Source organism: Microcebus murinus, chromosome 1 (assembly GCF_040939455.1).
Source record: "Microcebus murinus isolate Inina chromosome 1, M.murinus_Inina_mat1.0, whole genome shotgun sequence".
NCBI classification, from domain to species: domain Eukaryota; kingdom Metazoa; phylum Chordata; class Mammalia; order Primates; family Cheirogaleidae; genus Microcebus; species Microcebus murinus.
The window spans coordinates 36,886,352-36,904,123 of NC_134104.1; positions in this window are offsets into that span (position 1 = coordinate 36,886,352).

The following is a 17,772-nucleotide window of genomic DNA, read 5'->3' on the forward strand; positions in this document are numbered from 1 at the left end:
ACTTGGAATTCTTAATGTGGACTTCAGAAGAGAGATATGAACTAGTGATATGTGTATAGGACTTGTCAGCATGGAAACAGGGCTTAAGGAAATGGGACTGGGTAAAATCGCCAAGCAAGAGAGTGAACACAGAGAAGAAAAGAGGAGAAAGGATTAATCTCTAAATCCATTCAAATTGGCAAGATGAAAGAATGAAGTACTCCAGATTACTGTAAAGAAATAGCCAGCAAGGTAGGAGGAAACTAAGAGAGTGATCTACCAGTAAACTCAAGAGTATGTCAAGATAGGCCAAATTAGTGAAGAACTGAGAATTTGTGGATGATAACTGACTTTCATAAGAATCATAAATGAAGCTGTGGAGACCACAGGCTGAATACAATGAGCTCCAGAAAAAATGGAAGAGGGAAAATTAGAGAACCAGTACAGGGAAGTAAACATTGAAAGGTTTTGTTATATTAATAATTGTAGAGCTGGGAAACGGAGTGTCATCAGGAGGTGTACAGAGTCAAAAAATTTATATTTTGATTTTATTTTTTAAAGGTAGGGAGAATTACAGATAATTGGCATACTACTGAAAGTAATTCAGTAGAGATTAATAAATAATGATGTAGCAGAATAAGAAAAGAATTGCTAAAGCCATGTCCTCGTGTAGATGAAAAAGAATAGGGTGAAGTGCATATGGGAAGGATTAATCTTAATTCACCCACAATGATAGAAGGGAAGGAACTTGGAGCAGGCAGATTTGTTGCAGCTGGTGGAAATTCCTTCTTGATTGCTCCTTTTTTTCTCATTGAAATGGGAAACAAGTTTATCAGCTGGAAGTGATGACTGGGAGATAAAGGTAGAGGTCTGAAGAGAAACAGAAAAAATATCTTTCTGGAAACATGGGGTTTTAATTGGATTTAGGAAAATACATTTTGATTATTTGGCACCATTAAAGAGCACACTTGAAGTTAGTGAATATGAATTTAAAGTGAGACCTATTTACTATGGTTGGCTATTTTTATCTAGCTATGTTCAGCTGTGTGGGTACAAGTGTGGAATAAGCAGGGAGTTGTATTTAACTAGAGATAGGGTTTTGCTAAGTGAGTATGATGAGGAATAAGGAGTAGGGAGTTAAAGATTAGTAATCAATTACCCATGTGTTAAATATCCATCTAGTAATTATTTATTCTAATATTATTATTCTTTAAATAATATTGGTGGTGAAAATGCAACTATACAAAGGTATATAAGGTCGAATAAACAAATTCACATTAAAACCCACTCTGATTCCAGGTTTCAGAAGTAGCCACTATAAATAGTTTTATGTCTATCCTTCTAGACGTTTTCTATGAATATATAAACAGGTAGATTTTTTAAAACCAAATATTGCTTCACACAATTCATATGTTCTGGTACTTACTTTTTTCACTCAACAATATATCACAGGCACACACTTCCATGCTGGTACTTAGAGATCTATCTCATTCTAAAAATGCATAATATGCTATTGTTTTTGTGAAGCATAATTTATTTAAGTAATCACTTTTTGATTTAGATGGTTTCTAGTTTTTGTATTATGGATAATGCAAAAATGAACATCCTTATCCACAAGTTTATTAGTCCTTGTAATATTTCTCTAATGTAGATTACTTGAGGAAGAATTGCTTAGTCAAAGATTATGTACTATTTAATAGTTTCAGCTAACTAAAAAGAACATAATTTATACCTCTTCCACATTCGTAACACTAGATATAAAAATGATAATTCATTTAAGTATATATTTATTAAGTTTGAAGCATTTGAACATCACTTTTTATTTTACATTTTAACAATTGTGAAACGTCTTAAATATATAAAAGATATATAAAAAACATGTAAGTACTGAGAACCCAGATATAAAAACATCCTCATATAGCCATCTAATCGTTGACAAAGCAGACAAAAACATACACTGGGGAAAATAATCCTTATTCAATAAATAGTGCTGGGAAAATTGGATAGCCACATGTAGAAAACTGAAACAGGATCTGCACCTTTCACTTCTCACAACTCATGTTGGATAATAGACTTAAACTTAAGGCATGAAACCATAAGAATTCTAGAAAAAAATGTTAGAAAAACTCTTACAGACATTGGCCTAGGTAAAGAATTTATGAAGAAGTTTGAAACAATTTTAATAATTGACTATTATTGTTTTATCTATTTTATTTATTTTGTCTCATGTCCTGTAAGAAATATAATTTCCACATGAATAGCAATTCATGTTATCACCCTATATTTTTCTCCTTCTTTTCCTCACCATAGGTAAACATTATCCTGAAGAATATTTTTCTGCTTAACATATTATACACTCAATAGTTACCTTTTTGTCTTCATTCTCCACTAGCGTGTAAGTATCATTATGGCAAAGACTCATGTTTCTTTTGTTCACTTTGGATCCCTAGTCCTAGAATGGGACTGGCACATTGTAGGTACTCAATGGATAATTATCAAATGAATGATAAACAAATTAAAAAGGATGTGTATTCTCATTCATGTGATACATTTACCACATACATATCCATAAAACAATAGAATATATTATTGTTTTGTACATTCTAGAAAAATTGTAAATGGAGTCATACTGTATATTTTCTTTTGCAAATTCTTTTTTAACTCAATATTAGGTTTTTGAAACCTTAAGTCATGTTTGATCTTGTGATCTAATTAATTCATATAAAATGATGCTATTACATTATCCATTCTCACTAGAATGACTTATCCATCCCCATTACTAAGGGACAGTTAGTTATCCATTTATGTTATTTCTCAATTTTCTCCTTATAAATTAGGTAGCCAAAAATCAGAAAAGTTGCCAGGCTATGTGTAATTATACTAGTATTGCTAAATTCCTGTTTAATGTTGTATCAATTTATACCCCTCCAGAATTTGTACTTCTCTACACCTTCACCAATTCTCCTTATTATCCAAATTATGCCAATCTGATGAGACTGAAATTGTACATAATTATTGCTGTTTTAATACATATTTGCCTAATTAACTGTAAGAGTGAGAACCGTTCAAATTTGTGTTAGTCTTTTGGATACCCTCTCTATTTTAGGGGCAGGTTTATATTTCTTGTTCTTTTCTCCCAGATTGTTTCATTTTCCTTATTGATTGGAAGTATATCTCATATAGTAAATATATTACACACACACATATGCACACACATGTATGTATGTGTATATATACACATACATAAATGCATATTTTGGAAACTATTCTACTATCCAGGAATCAATGGTCTGTATCATTTAAATCACTTGTGATGCAAAATGATTAATATTTTTCTTCACAGCTTTATCTCTCTTTGTAAAGTTATTTTTATTTGCAATATGATATAAAGGCATTGTATTTTGGATTTATCTAAAAGTTTTATGTTTGTAGTACATATCTATTATTGATAAATTCACATCTCCCTTAGTTTTTGTGAACATAGTGAAAAAGGTATCTATCTTCACATTTTTTTCTCAGTTGTCCCAGAATGTACACTGATCAGTCCATTCTTTCTTAGGATTTGTAATTTTAACATCATATACAGAACACTCATATATCCCTCTGTTAGATACCCATTGCTGTAGTAACAGGATACCACAAACTGAGTGGTTTAAAAGAATACAAATTTATTGTCTTGGAGTTCTGGAGTCTAAGCCCCAAATCAGTTTCACTTATTTAAAGTCAAGGTGATAGCAGCCTGGTTCCTTGTAGAGGCTCTGATAGGAGAATCCATTTATTTGCATTTTTCAGGTTTTGTGGCTGCCTGTGTTCTTTGACTTGTGGCCTTTTCCTCCATCTTCAAAGCACAATCTCTACTTCCATCATTATATCACCTTCTCTTCTGTAGTAAAATAGCCCTCTGCTTCCCCCATAAAAGGACATGGTGTATACATTTAGGATCCAACTGGATAATCCAAGATCTGTTATTTGATTCCTTCTGCAAAGCCCTTTTTGTCATATAAGAAAATGTTCATAGATTCCAGAAATTAGGACTTGGATATCTTTGGAGTCATTATTCAGCCTAGCAGTTACTTTACTAATGGACTTTTCTTTAACCAAGAAGGAGTGTTGAATGCTATAAAATAGTTTATCTTTATCTATTGAGATGATAGTATTCTTTTTCTTATAAATATTTTGTGTATAAGATCTTATATTCCACAAATAATTTTGACTAAGTGAAGATATGCTAGTATTTTTTGGTCTAAAATTGTATATGTTTAAAAATTTTACACTTGTATTAAGTAAAACTCATGTTTAATTTTTCTTAAAATGTCTTTTTCTAGTTTTGAAATCAAAGTAACACTTATTTGAATGTATTTTCCTTTTTTTCCCAAATGTCTAAAACAGTTTGAATAAGACAAATTACTATCTACTTCTAAAAGACTTTGATATACTTCCTTATGAAATGGTTGAATTTGGGGAGTATCTTTCTTTTTTTTATAATGTCTTAAACAGTTTGAATAAGACAAATATCTATTTCTGAAAGATTTGAAATATTTCCTACAAAAAGGCTAGATTTAGATAATCTTAAAATTTATATTGTGGGACGTAGGTAAGAAAGGGTAAAAAAGAATTTTACCTAATGACTCAATTTCCTAAATGGCATAGGACTATTGAGATTTTGTATAACTTTTCAATGTCTTTTCACTATTCTCTTCTATTTTTCATTTTTCTGTGTTGTATTCTAGCTAATTAGTGCAATGACAGTTCTTCAATTCCTTTTTCAACTATTTATAATTTACAGTACAGAATGGGAAAAAATGTTTTCATTGTCTACATTCGATAAAGGGCTGATAACGAGAATCTATATAGAACTTAAGAAAATTAACAAGAAAAAAATCAAACAACCCCCTCAATAAAAATACAAAGGACATGAACAGAAACTTTTCAAAAGAAGACAGAATAATGGCTGACAAACATATAAAAAAATGCTCAACATCTCTAATCATTAGGGAAATGCAAATCAAAATCAAAATGAGATATCACCTAACTCTAGTGAGAATGGCTTTTATCAAAATGTCCCAAAACAACAAATGCTGGCATGGATGTGAAGAGATTGGAATACTCTTACACTGCTGGTAGGACTGAAAATTAGTACAAATTACTTTCAAACCCCTGTGGAAAGTAATTTGGAGATAGCTCAAAGAGCTAAAAATAGAAATATCATTTGATCTAGCAATTCCACTACTAGGCATCTACCCAAAGAAAGAAAAGACATTCTGTAATAGACATCTGTACTTGAATGTTTATGGGAGCACAATTCACAATTGCAAAGATATGGAAACAACCCAAGTGCCCATCAATACATGAGTGGATTAATAAAATGTGGCACATGTATACCATGGAATACTACACAACTGCAAAAACAGTGGTGAACTAGCACCTCTTATATTATCCAGGATAGAGCTTGAGCCCATCCTTCAAAGTGAGGTATCACAAGAATGGAAAAACAAGCACCACATGTAGTCACCATCAAATTGGTACTAACTGATCAACATTAAGGTACTCACATGGTAGTAATAGTCATTGGGTGCTGGTCAGGTGAGGGTGGGGTGGGGAGATAAACCTGCAACTAGTGGATGCAGAGTGCACTGTATGGGGGAAGGGCATGCTTGTAGCCCTGGCTTAGGCAAGGCAAAGGCATTATATATAACCAAAATGTTTATACTCCCATAAGATTCAAAAAATAAAAAATATATATATGTAAGTTTGTTTTAATTATACTAACTATATATTTTATTTGCAATTGTTCTGAGTCTTTGCCAAATCTCCCAGATAGTGTTTCTATCTCCTAAGCATTCAAGTATTCTTTATGACTGAAATAATATTACAATTACTTATTCTATGTTCTATTTCAGATTATTAGGTTACACAGAGTATACTACTCTGTAACTGATGCTTTTTCTGCTTCAAAGTGGATTTCTTTTATTGTGTTTTATCTTTTTTTTTTTCTTGGCATGTGTTAGTTGATTTTTTAAAGGACTTTTTTGTTGTTGTTGTTCAGTTGTTTTGTTTTTCTGTTGGTGTCCATGGCCTGGATTATGGGATATCACTTTAGAGTGCTTTTGCATATTTCTCCCAGTATTTTCAAGTATATCACTGTTGTATTAGTCAGGGTTCTCTAGATGAGCAGAACCAATAGGATGTGTATATATAAATTTATTTATTTTAAGGAATTAGCTCAGATGACTATGGAAGTGGGAAGTTAAAAATCTTCAGGATAGGTGAGCAGGCTGGAGACCCAGGAAAGAATTGCAGTTCAAGTCTTATGGCAGTTCCCTGGCAGAATTCACTCTTCTTTGAGGGAGGTCTGTCTTTTTCTTAATTGGATGAGGCCTACCTGTGTAATGGAGGGCAATATGATTTACTCAAAGTCTACTATCTTAAATGTTAGTCTCATTCATTTTTTTTTTGACTTTGACTTCATTTATTTAGTTTTTTTTTTTTAATTTTTTTTTATTTTGGCATATTATGGGGGTACAGATTTTAAGGTTTCAATAAATGCCCATTTCCCCCCCTCCCCCCAAAAGTCTGAGTCTCCATCATGACCATCCCCCAGATGGTGCACATCTCACTCATTATGTATGTATATACCCACCCCCCCTCCCCCCTCCCACCTGCCCAATACCCTATTACTGTAGTACCTATCATTCATTTTTTGAACATTCAAAAAATGAATGAGACTAACATTTAAAATGTTTTTATAGTTATACATCTGTGAAGTTTGTCTCAATATCTGGTTCTATGACCTAGCAAAGAAAACACATAAAATTAGCAATTGCACCTTCCTAGAACAAAATTTTACATTTATTTTTTATACTATTGAATTTCTAGACCTTGCAAGTTACTGTTAAAGTTTAGCCCTTAGCTGGAAATGGCACTGGCAGAGTTACTAGCTGTCAAATTCTCAATAAAAAGATATAAAGTTCTTTGGTAACTCCTTCCTCTGTGGATGTTGTTGTTGCATTTCTAATCAAGCTATATACTGACTTGAAAGTTCTTCAAGTATTGGCTATATTTCTAACTCTCAAACTTTCACAGATTTATGGCCTACTAATCTACCTGTCTGAAGTTAAAACTAATCCTTTAGCTTCCCTAGATCAATATATGCTTTCCCAGGTAATGAGAGCATCTGCTTACATTATTACTATTCTACTTTTCTCTTCCCTTTCTCTTTCCTATCTTGTTCTTGCTCCTTTTCCTCCTCAACCTTTTCTCTTTTTTTAGTTCAATCCCTACTTGAGCATTTTTTAAAATAGTTTTTTTATTGTTATTATTTTTAGAGACAGGGTCTTGTTTTGTTACCTAAGCTGGAGTGCCGCAGTGCAATCATACCTCACAGAAGCCTCAAACTCCTGAGCTCAATCAATTCTCAATCGCAGAGAGGATTGCCACAATGCCCAGCTAATTTTTAAATTTTTTTTGTAGAGAGAGCATTTCCATATGTTTCTCAGGCTGTTCTCAAACTCCAGACCTTAAGCAATCCTTCCTCCTTGGCCTCCCAAAGTGGTGGGATTACCTGAGCTACCATGCTAGGCTCTCCTCCTCTTAATCTTCTTTATGAACTAAGTTAGGATTCCATAATAATTTTATTTTCAATTCCCAGATGCTTTTAGTGGGCAATATTTTCACCAGATATTAATAATTGATGTTTAGAAGACATCAATAATAAGTTTTTAATAACATATATATTTTTAATCTATTAGGTTCTTAAGCATGAAATGTCCGATTTCCTTAAGTGCTAAGTTTGATGGTTGATATCGCTGACATTTCACTTTGACATTTCTTGTTTTATTTTTATTGTGAAGTTACATGCTCAATCTTTCAAATGCACATTTTGGCTTGTGATTATCACTCACTTTTTCTTTAGAACAATTTTTGTGAAATCATATACAAATAAAAAATTTGTGTTATTTTTGAATATGAGTTCCCTCATGGAACCAATGCAGTGCAGACAGCTTGAAATATCAACAAAGTGTTTGGGAAGGATATGGCTAATGAACGCACAGTACATCAATGGTTTGAGAAGTTCCATTCTGGTGATTTTAATCTTGAAAATGAGCCATGTGGGTGAGAGGAGACCAAGGTGAATAATGATCAGCTGAAAGCTGCAGTGGAAGTGAGTCCCTCTCAAACTACACATGCATTAGCAGCAAGGTTTGACATTACTCTTCCAACAATGTTGGACCATTTGAAACAAATGGGCAAGGTAAAGAAGCTGGATATATGGGTTCTGCATGAGTTAAATGAGCATCAAAAGAGACATTGTCTTGAAGCTTGCCTTTTTTGCAGTCACAACATAAAGGTGAACCATTTCTACACTGTATTGTTGTGTGTGATGAAAAATGGATTATTTTTTGACAATTGCAAAAGTTCGGCATGATAACTGGATAAAGATGAAGTGCAGAAGCATGGTAAAAAACTGAATATTCATTTAAAAAGCTAATGGTGTCTGTTTGGTAGTTCAGTGCTGATATTATCCACTACAGCTTCATGAAACCAGGTCAATCGATTAAAGCAGATGTCTACTGCAACCAATTAGATGAAATGATGAGGATCCTCATGGTTAAGCAGCCAAGACTGGTCAAAAGAGACAGGGCAATCCTCTTGCAAGACAATGCTGGACCATATATCACACAAACAACCCTGCTCAAACTACAGAAATTGGATTTGAAAACTCTCTGTCATCCACTGTATTCACCAGACCTTGTACCAGCTAACTACCACTCTTCCAGGCTTTGGACCACTTCTTGAGAGCAAAATATTCAATTCTCAATGAGCTGTGGAAAATGTCTTTTGTGATTTCATTGCCACTCACTCTCCAGGCTTCTTCACTGCCGGCATACCAAGCTACTGTTAAGATAGCAAAACTATGTCTATAGTTTAGGTGCATACTTTAATTAACTGTACTGCTTCTTATTTGAGATATAATAAACTACACTTTTGATTCAAAATCAGAGATTTCATATTTATCTAATATTTACATATACTCAATATATTTCTTTTACTTTTTGCTCTCTTTCTCTAAACTACTATTAATATTGTGCTCATTTTTATTGATCTTAAATTTTATTCATATTAATTTAATGAGCTTTTAGCATATTAAAGACATTAAGGAGATGCTTATTGCTCACTTTATTCTTTATACATTTTATCCAGATTAATGTTTGTCCTTCAAAATTGTGTATATTTTGTTAACTTTAAAAGTTATATAGTCACATTCATGAACTATGTTTTTTCCCTCTGCAGCTTTTCCATTCTCTATTGCGATTATAAAGGATTTCCCAAACTGTAAACTATACAACTAAAATAAAATAACTTTAAATTTTAGGTCTTTTATTTATATTTAAATCTTTAAAGACATTGGTTTAAGGAGTAAGTTTACTTTCTCACAAACAATTGGGTAGTTATCCTCAGACTCATTTTAAGTAATCTACCTTTTCTCTACTCAACATGTTAATGTTACAGATGAAGGAGCTCAGCCAGAGAATGACTTACCTACTGTTATAGGTAATAAATAATGAAAATAAGACCTAAATTGACATCTCTATACAAAACTCAGGTTTTTTTCTAATGATTTAACTATTCTTTGATTTCTGTTAGCATTGTAAAAATATTATCATCCATATGATCCTTGATATAGCCAACTTTTTGTTAAAGATATTCAAGTTTCATCTGTTAAGTGCCAATACTGGTCTAGAATGACTAAGAGTAGGTTTGTGTGTTCTTGAAAATTAATTCTCTCAATCAAAGATATCATACAAATTGATAAGAACAAGATCTTTATTGGGTAGCAGCAGAGTAATGGCTATAATAACAAGTGAGTGCAGACTATAATAAAGCAAATGACATTAAAAATGTGAATATATGTAGGGAAAATTTAATTGGTGTTTGTTCATAAAATAAACTTTATGTAGTTTTTAAAAAATTGAGTTTACAGTAATGGTATGTAAAAATTCAACTAATTATGTTAACATACATACTCTTAAGAGTGCATCTTGCTCTAAGTATAGAAAAATTTGTTGTCCTAAATGTCTTTCTATTAACTGGTTATTCAAGGTCATGACAATACCCATGAAAAATGAATAAAGGAAACATTCATCAATATAAATATGCATATCAGAATTTTTGCTCAATAAGTGATTATTGAATGAAGGCAAATAAAATCTGTGCATATGTGTGTATTCATTATGTTGCTACAACTATTTTAAATCAATTCGTTAGTACATATTTGAGGTATATGTAAGGAACCTTAAAACATTATTTCTGTTCTTAAATAATTTAATTTTTATCTGGGAACTTAATATAGTGACACACAAAAAGTAATAATACTAGTGCATATTATGACTCAAATGTTTAGAAAAGAAAATAAAGTTATGAATATTGAGAGAAGAATGGAACATGTGATCAAACATGATAAGGTGAAATTGACATCTGTGTGATTATTTTGCCCTTTTAAAATATTATAACTTAATATTCTAGTTGATCCATGGACTTGTGGATATAAATGCAATGCTTTATAATTAAACAAAGCAAGTGATATGTATGTGCGTGTGTTTATGTATATCACAAACAACAGAACACAAAAGCAAAGAATTTATGGGCCTCTATTCATGCACATATAGGCACTAATAATAAAATATTAAATTTCATCTCCACAGAAAAAGATGAAAAATTAAAATGAGGCAAAAATTCAGACAGAATAGAAATGGAAAAGCCAGAAGCGTCCTCAAGGCAGTTAAACGGTAGTGCCTATTACCCAGCTGCTATTAAGATACAAAAGTCAGTATAATATTGTATTTCTGTAAAGAGAAGCCTCTGTTTTTTTCTTTTTGAGAAGAGTGTTAAATTCAATTTTTACACTTTAATCTTAATAGTATAAATTTATAGGATATACTCTTAATGAAAATATTTTTATAAATTGGAAAATAAAAGATACAAATACTTTATATAGAACTATCCTACCCAGGTTCCCTTTATGCTATAGTATTCAAACCAAAAGGGTCTTTTATTTTGAAACTCAAATACACAGACCATTTTTTAACATTTCAACAAACTGTAAAAACATTTAATATACCTAATAGCATTTTTAGTATATTTTATAATGGAAATTATTATGATAGAGTATTATAAAATAGTATTGAGTATCTATAGCTTAAATAAATAACTTCTTAAATTGACAATATCAAATTTATTCATTTAAAATGTTAATTAATTCATATACATTTTTATATTGGTCTTTGGGTTGAGATTCATGTTTCCAATGCTTTTTAACTTGATAATATCTTTCATTTCTTAATGTAACACATTAAATAATGTGTCTGCCATTTTGAATTCATGCTTCTTATCCATGTATTTAGTATAACTAGCTAATATAACTAGTTTCAACTAGCAGAATTATCATGCAATAATATATAAAATTATTGCATTGTTTTCTATTCTTATAAATGCCACTTCAGCAATCAAAATTTCCATATATTTTATTGAACCACTTTGTTTCTTTCTATACCACTGCTTGCTAGTAACATGAGTTGTGACCATCTGAGAATTTTCGGAGTAATTTAACACAAAGTATAGCTAAGTAATATTCAGGATGATTTCTAAAAATGAAATGAAAAATATTATAGATAAAAGTTAGGTAGGATATTTACTATCCTTTCCTGAATTTTTCTACATATAAAATCATGGAATATATATATATATATATATATGCATATATATATATATATATATATATATATATATTTACAACTTTTTCTCACTATCCCTCAGTTGTCTAAAGAACACAACTAATACATGGTATGTGATGATGCAATATTAATTCAAACATTTTGTTCTCAATGAGGTTTTCTCTGGCCAGTGAAATCCTCTCTAACCATCTTATGTAATAATATGACCACTGTAACAGTTAATCCCTCCTCCTACTTTATTTTTCTCCTTAACTCTTATCATCATATAACATTATACATTTTGCTTAATGACCACGGTCATTGTCTGTTTCCTCCAAGTAGAAAGTAAACTCCACTAATACTAGTGCTTGGCAAATTAAGCCACTAATATTTGCTTTCTTAATAAATAAATGAAAAAGAAAATACAGCTAGAAAACTTATGAATAAAACAGGTACTGTGGTTAAAAATATAATTTTGAAAATTCACTTTCCATAAAATTTGCTCATTTTTGTGAACAATTTTATGAATTTTGATAAATGATAGTATTTTGTAACCACAACTGTAGTAAGTATGCAGTAAGCCAAAACATTTCCTTCTTTGTAGTTGATCATTCCCCTTACTCTTAACTCCTAGCAACCATAGTATTCTGATAGTTATGCCTTTTCTAGAATGGCAAAAAAATATGGTTTGTAGTCTTTTTAGTCTAGCATTATTTCACTTATCATAATGCATTTGTATTTTACACATGTTGTGTGTAATAGTAGTTCATTACCATTTATTATTGAGTAGTGTTTCATCACATGGATGTGCCATAGTGTGTTTATATTTTCACTAGTTGTAGAAAGATTGGGTTGTATCCAATTTTTGACAATTATGAGTAAAGCCACAATAAACATTCATTTGCAACCTATTTCTCTAAGGTGTATATATTCAGTAAAAATTACTGGATCATATATAATTAACATATGTTTAACTTTATGAGAATCTACTCAACTCCTTTCTAAAGAGGCTGTACTAGTTTGCATTCCCACCAGCAATGTGTGAAAGTTTTAGTTGCTCTGCATTTTCACCCATATTTTTATTATCAGTTTCAATATTATTACTGTTGTTGCTTAATTTTTTGCTTTGATAGAACTTCAATTTTTTTGATAGATCATGCTTTTTGTGTCACATGTAAGAACACTTTGCTTAAAACATGGCCCCAAATATTTTCTCCTATGTTTTCTCACTCATAAAAGTTTTAGGTTTTATATTTAAGTCTATGATTTATTCAGAGTTCATTTTTGTATAAAACATGAGGTGTGGGTAGAAATTCAATTATTATTATTATTTTTTTGCACACAGATGTCTGATGGTTCCAGTACATTTGTTGAAAAAACTATTCTTTCACCTTTAAATTACCATTTCACCTTTGTGTGAAATCCATTGATCATATCTGTTGAGTCTATTTCTGGGCTCTCCATTCTGTTCTATTGATCTATATGTCTATTCTTTTGACAATACCACACTGTCCTGGTTATTGTAGCTTAATAGTAAGTCTCAAAATCAGATAGTGTGAATTCTTCATTATTTTCTTTTTTGTATAAATTTTAGAATCTTCTTTTTGATAGCTATGAAAAATTCTACTGAGATTTGGATTACACTGATATATAGATGAATTTGCAGAGTCTGACATAATACTCTTCAGTCTTCCAATCATAACTTAGTGTAGCTCTTCATTTATTTAGGTTTTCTTTTATTTCTTTCATCCGTGTTTTGTAGTTTTTAACACTCACATCCAGGCCATATTTTGTAAGGTTCATGTCTAAGTACTGCAATTTGTTTGTGCTCTTACAAATCATTTATAAAAAAAAAATTGTTTTAAGATTTTTAATTTCAAATATTATTTAAAAACACAATAGATTTTTTACTACTGACCTTGTATCCTACCATCTTGCTAAATTTATCAGCTATAGGAGATTTTTGTGTAGATGCCATATGAAATTTATTATATAGATGGTTACATTGCAAATAGATACAGTTTTATTCTCTTGTCCCTCCTCTATGACATTAATTGCTTTTAATTTCCCTGCTGCACTGTCTAGGACTTCCAGCATAATACTGAATAGGTGTAGAGAACTATTTTGTTATAATTTTAATCTTTTTCTCGCTACTCTTTAGATTTAATAACTTTTATTCATCTATCTTTAGGTGCATCATTTTTTTCTTTTGGCATCTCTATTCTGCTACTGAGGCCATCTAGCATTTTTTTACATTCCAGATCCTGTAAATTTACTTTCTAAAACTTCTATTTAGATCTTTTCCATGATTTCTGTTTCTCTGCTATAAACTACTTTCCATGCATTTTACGAATGTTTATCCTCACCTCACGGATTATATTTCAAAAGTTTCTATAAACTCTTTGTGTGATAATACCATCGTCATGGCAATCTTGCAGTTGACATTGAATTGTCTTTTTCCTAGTTATTTGTCAGCTTTTCCTTTTTTATAGCATTTTATTATTTTGAATTGTACATGGCCATTTTGAATATTATATTGTGGGATTCTGGGCCCTCCTTAAATCCTCTGGAGAATGTTGCTTGTTGTAACATTGTTTTTGCTTTAGAAGGCAATTTACATGGTTAGGTTCAAACTGAAAGTTCTATCTCACCTTCTATAGGCAATGGCTCCAGTGTCCTTGTACCTTCAAACGTTGCCATACTACTTTTGTCTGCCTATACCTGACTAAGGAGATCTTCTAGGACTAAAATATTTGATTGCTAATTTATGTTATAGTTTACTTTTCAATATTTTGCTCTGCCTTATTGGGTGTATTATGTGTATGTTGATGTTCGGGATAAGCCCAAGCTCGTGTATTTGTTTATACACAGAATTAGGGATCTGCTTCTCTAGCTCTATCTTCCTCAATATTTTCTCCACAACTTCCAGTTCTGAAGAACTTCATTTCCCAGACCCTATAGATGAAAAATTAGTTTCTTTCAGAATTTTAGCCTCTGTGCTGTAATGCAATTCCACAGGACAAGTCTATATTTAGGGTGAGAGGTCAAATATTTCAGAGAGAGGACAGAATAATGGAGACTCCTCATATTCAGTTCAGACTGTTGTCTTTCCAGCTCCTATGGCTAAAGATTAGGATTTTCTCTCTTTAAGGTTTGAAGGAGCCGATACTGCTGTCAGCACCATAGCAGTACAACTTGTGGTTGGGGTTGGTCCTAGTGCAGGTATAAGAGGAAAAAAAAAAAAACAACTAGAAAGAAAAAAAGTAATAATTTTTCTCACATACCTAGGATCTCAAAGTCCACTTTTTCTACTCTTCTATACAGAGGGGTTTTCCCTAGGAGATTTTTCTCTCTTCCCACTGTGCCATTCTGCAATTCAGACTGCCCAAAGCCAGGTGATAAAGAATGAAAATGATAACAAAAAAACTTACTACCCTGCCAATCATTCTTTGTGTTTTGATTTTTCACTCAATTTGAAAGCTATTATTTACTTTTCTGAGTCCTTGTGTGGTTACTTTCTGTATTTGGCCTAGATTTTTAGTTGCAATAAGTGAGGGAAGATGGGCTGTAGTGGGTTTGCTCCATCTTAGTCATCACTAGAAGTCAAAAAATGCAGATTTGACTCTACCAAAATCCAGGTTTTACCTAAATTCCTAAGAGAAGTGAATTTTGTGAATTCCAGTTATTAATGATAAAACACTTAATATATTTTTAAATGTTTATATATATACAAAATTTGTGGTTTATCAGGTATATATTAGAAGTTATTAAAGAGTTGTGGAAAAGGTGAAAATTGGTAATTAATAATAACAGTGTCCTAATGTAAGATGAGGACCATGAGGTTAAGTCCAGAGAGTTTCTTAATGTCACTTATCTACAAAGAAAGAGAGAGCAGGATTCAAACCCAGGACTTTCTGTTTACAAAGCTAGGTTCATAAACACTATGCAATACACATTAATAATTTTTTTCTTATTTGTACTTTTACTCTAATATTTAATGATTATTCTCATGATATCATAATCTAAGAATTTATGATTGTTTTTTAGAATGGTTGAGAAAGGAAATGTCAGGATAGCCAATCATTCATTCAGATTTTCATTCTCAAATACTTTTGGGGCAGTACCTTTATGATTCACATGTTAACACCAGCAATAAGCCATGAATCTTGTCCTCATTAAGCCCATATTGAATATAAAAATGATTTGTAAATCAACACACAATTACAAGACAGTGTGATTAGTACTATGACAAAGTTAGGTGTAAAGTTCAGAAGTAGCACCAAGGTACAGGTTATTTCTCCCAGGGTAGGAAAAGAAAATTAGAGAAGATTTTACTAGGACTTTGGCCTTAAAGAATAAAAATGAAAGCAGACAGGGAGCGGCAGGTCATACTATGTAGAAGGTCCAGCAGGCACAATAGCATGAAAGAGGATATAAAAGATCAACATTATCTCTATTTTCATGACAAGAAAAAGAGATAAGTGACTATATTGTATTAACAAAATTGATTGTACTATATTACCTGTGTTAGGTCCATTAAGGCATTATTTTTTGTTAAATTTCATAGCCTTTTAAAGCTAAAATGGCATTATGATCATTTATCTGAACTTCTTTCTATTATAAAACACTGGCTTAATATCTAAACTTTATATACTTTCTTGACAGTCATGAGAATCTCAAATGTGTCCTGACTCCCAGCCCAGAGCTTTCTCTGCTACATATTTTTATTCATTTATTTATTTTTGGCCATGTTAATCTTCCAAAAAGAAAGTCAAGAAGGAACAACCTAAGAACTATTATCATATTAATTAATATGTTTATTCAGACTCTGAACATGGAATAATATGGTTGGGTTTGATTTTCATTTGAAGAGTCTGACAGGATTTGCTAGCACTGTTGCCTTGAATATGAAACCACATGCTTATCCTTCTATCCCAGGCAATGAAAAACTGTGACTAAAGGATTTAACTAGCTATTTCCAATGGAATTAATAGGTAGCTCATCAGAATAAATATACTTAGGTTTTAATATAAAGGCTCCATTTTTATTATCCTCTATAGTTTTGAAAATTCTAACTTGGCTTCCCTCTCTTTCTTGTTATGCAGCTGACTGTATATTCACCCCCTTAAAAATCCTTGGCCATTTCCCTGAAGGGGATAGAGTCAGTGGACTGAATAGGATTAGCATCAAAAGTCACCACTGCTTTCCCAAGCAGAGTTTAAAAATAGGATCATTGAATAATAAAGGATTTAAGTCTCAACGAGCAGGGTGTAGAAGGAAATTATTTGGATTTAAACCAATAGAGATTAGAGTATGATTAGAGACTACCATGTCCCTTATATCAGATTGAGGGACTTGAAAGAGAAATCTTACAAGGGAAAAAAAAGCAGGTCACAAAATTCTCCCCCTGCATCCCTAAATCAATCACAGAAAGATCGCTTTTTACCTATACATTTCTGAGTCTGAGAGTACTGACTGAAATGAACATAAAAAGGTGAAGGGCTAGCAATGTAACAGTGTAGGATTTAATGAAAATTACCTTTGGAAAATAGTCAATATAGGAATCAAGGAACCAAGACAGGTAACCAATAATAATAACTTTTATATAGATCTTTTTATCTTAAAGAATCCCAAAACAATTTCCAAGAAAGAAACTGCATCATATACTGCTGAAATCCATCCACCCCTAGAGTGAGGCATTTATATTAAATACAGAATTCTTGGCAAGGACAAACAAGAAAGAAAGTTTTTCTTTAATATGAGGCTAGTTTACATTGCTTAATCAGGGCTTGGATAAAAGAAAAAGTTCCAGTTTTGTACTGCTAAGTTATTTTAGAGGAAGAAAACATATAAAATCACTTTAAAATGTTTCCCAATGAAAGTGAAGTAGATGCCTATTTATTTTTTTAACAGAATTTATTAAGAAGGCAATTAGTGATGAGGCAAAATCACGTAGCATGCACTATTTAAGTATCAGCAAGTGTATGTAGAAATGAATCATTTTAAAATTGGAAAACATTTTACTTACATAACTTCATAACTTCAAAATAATGCTAGAAATGTACTTTGTACAATATTTTGT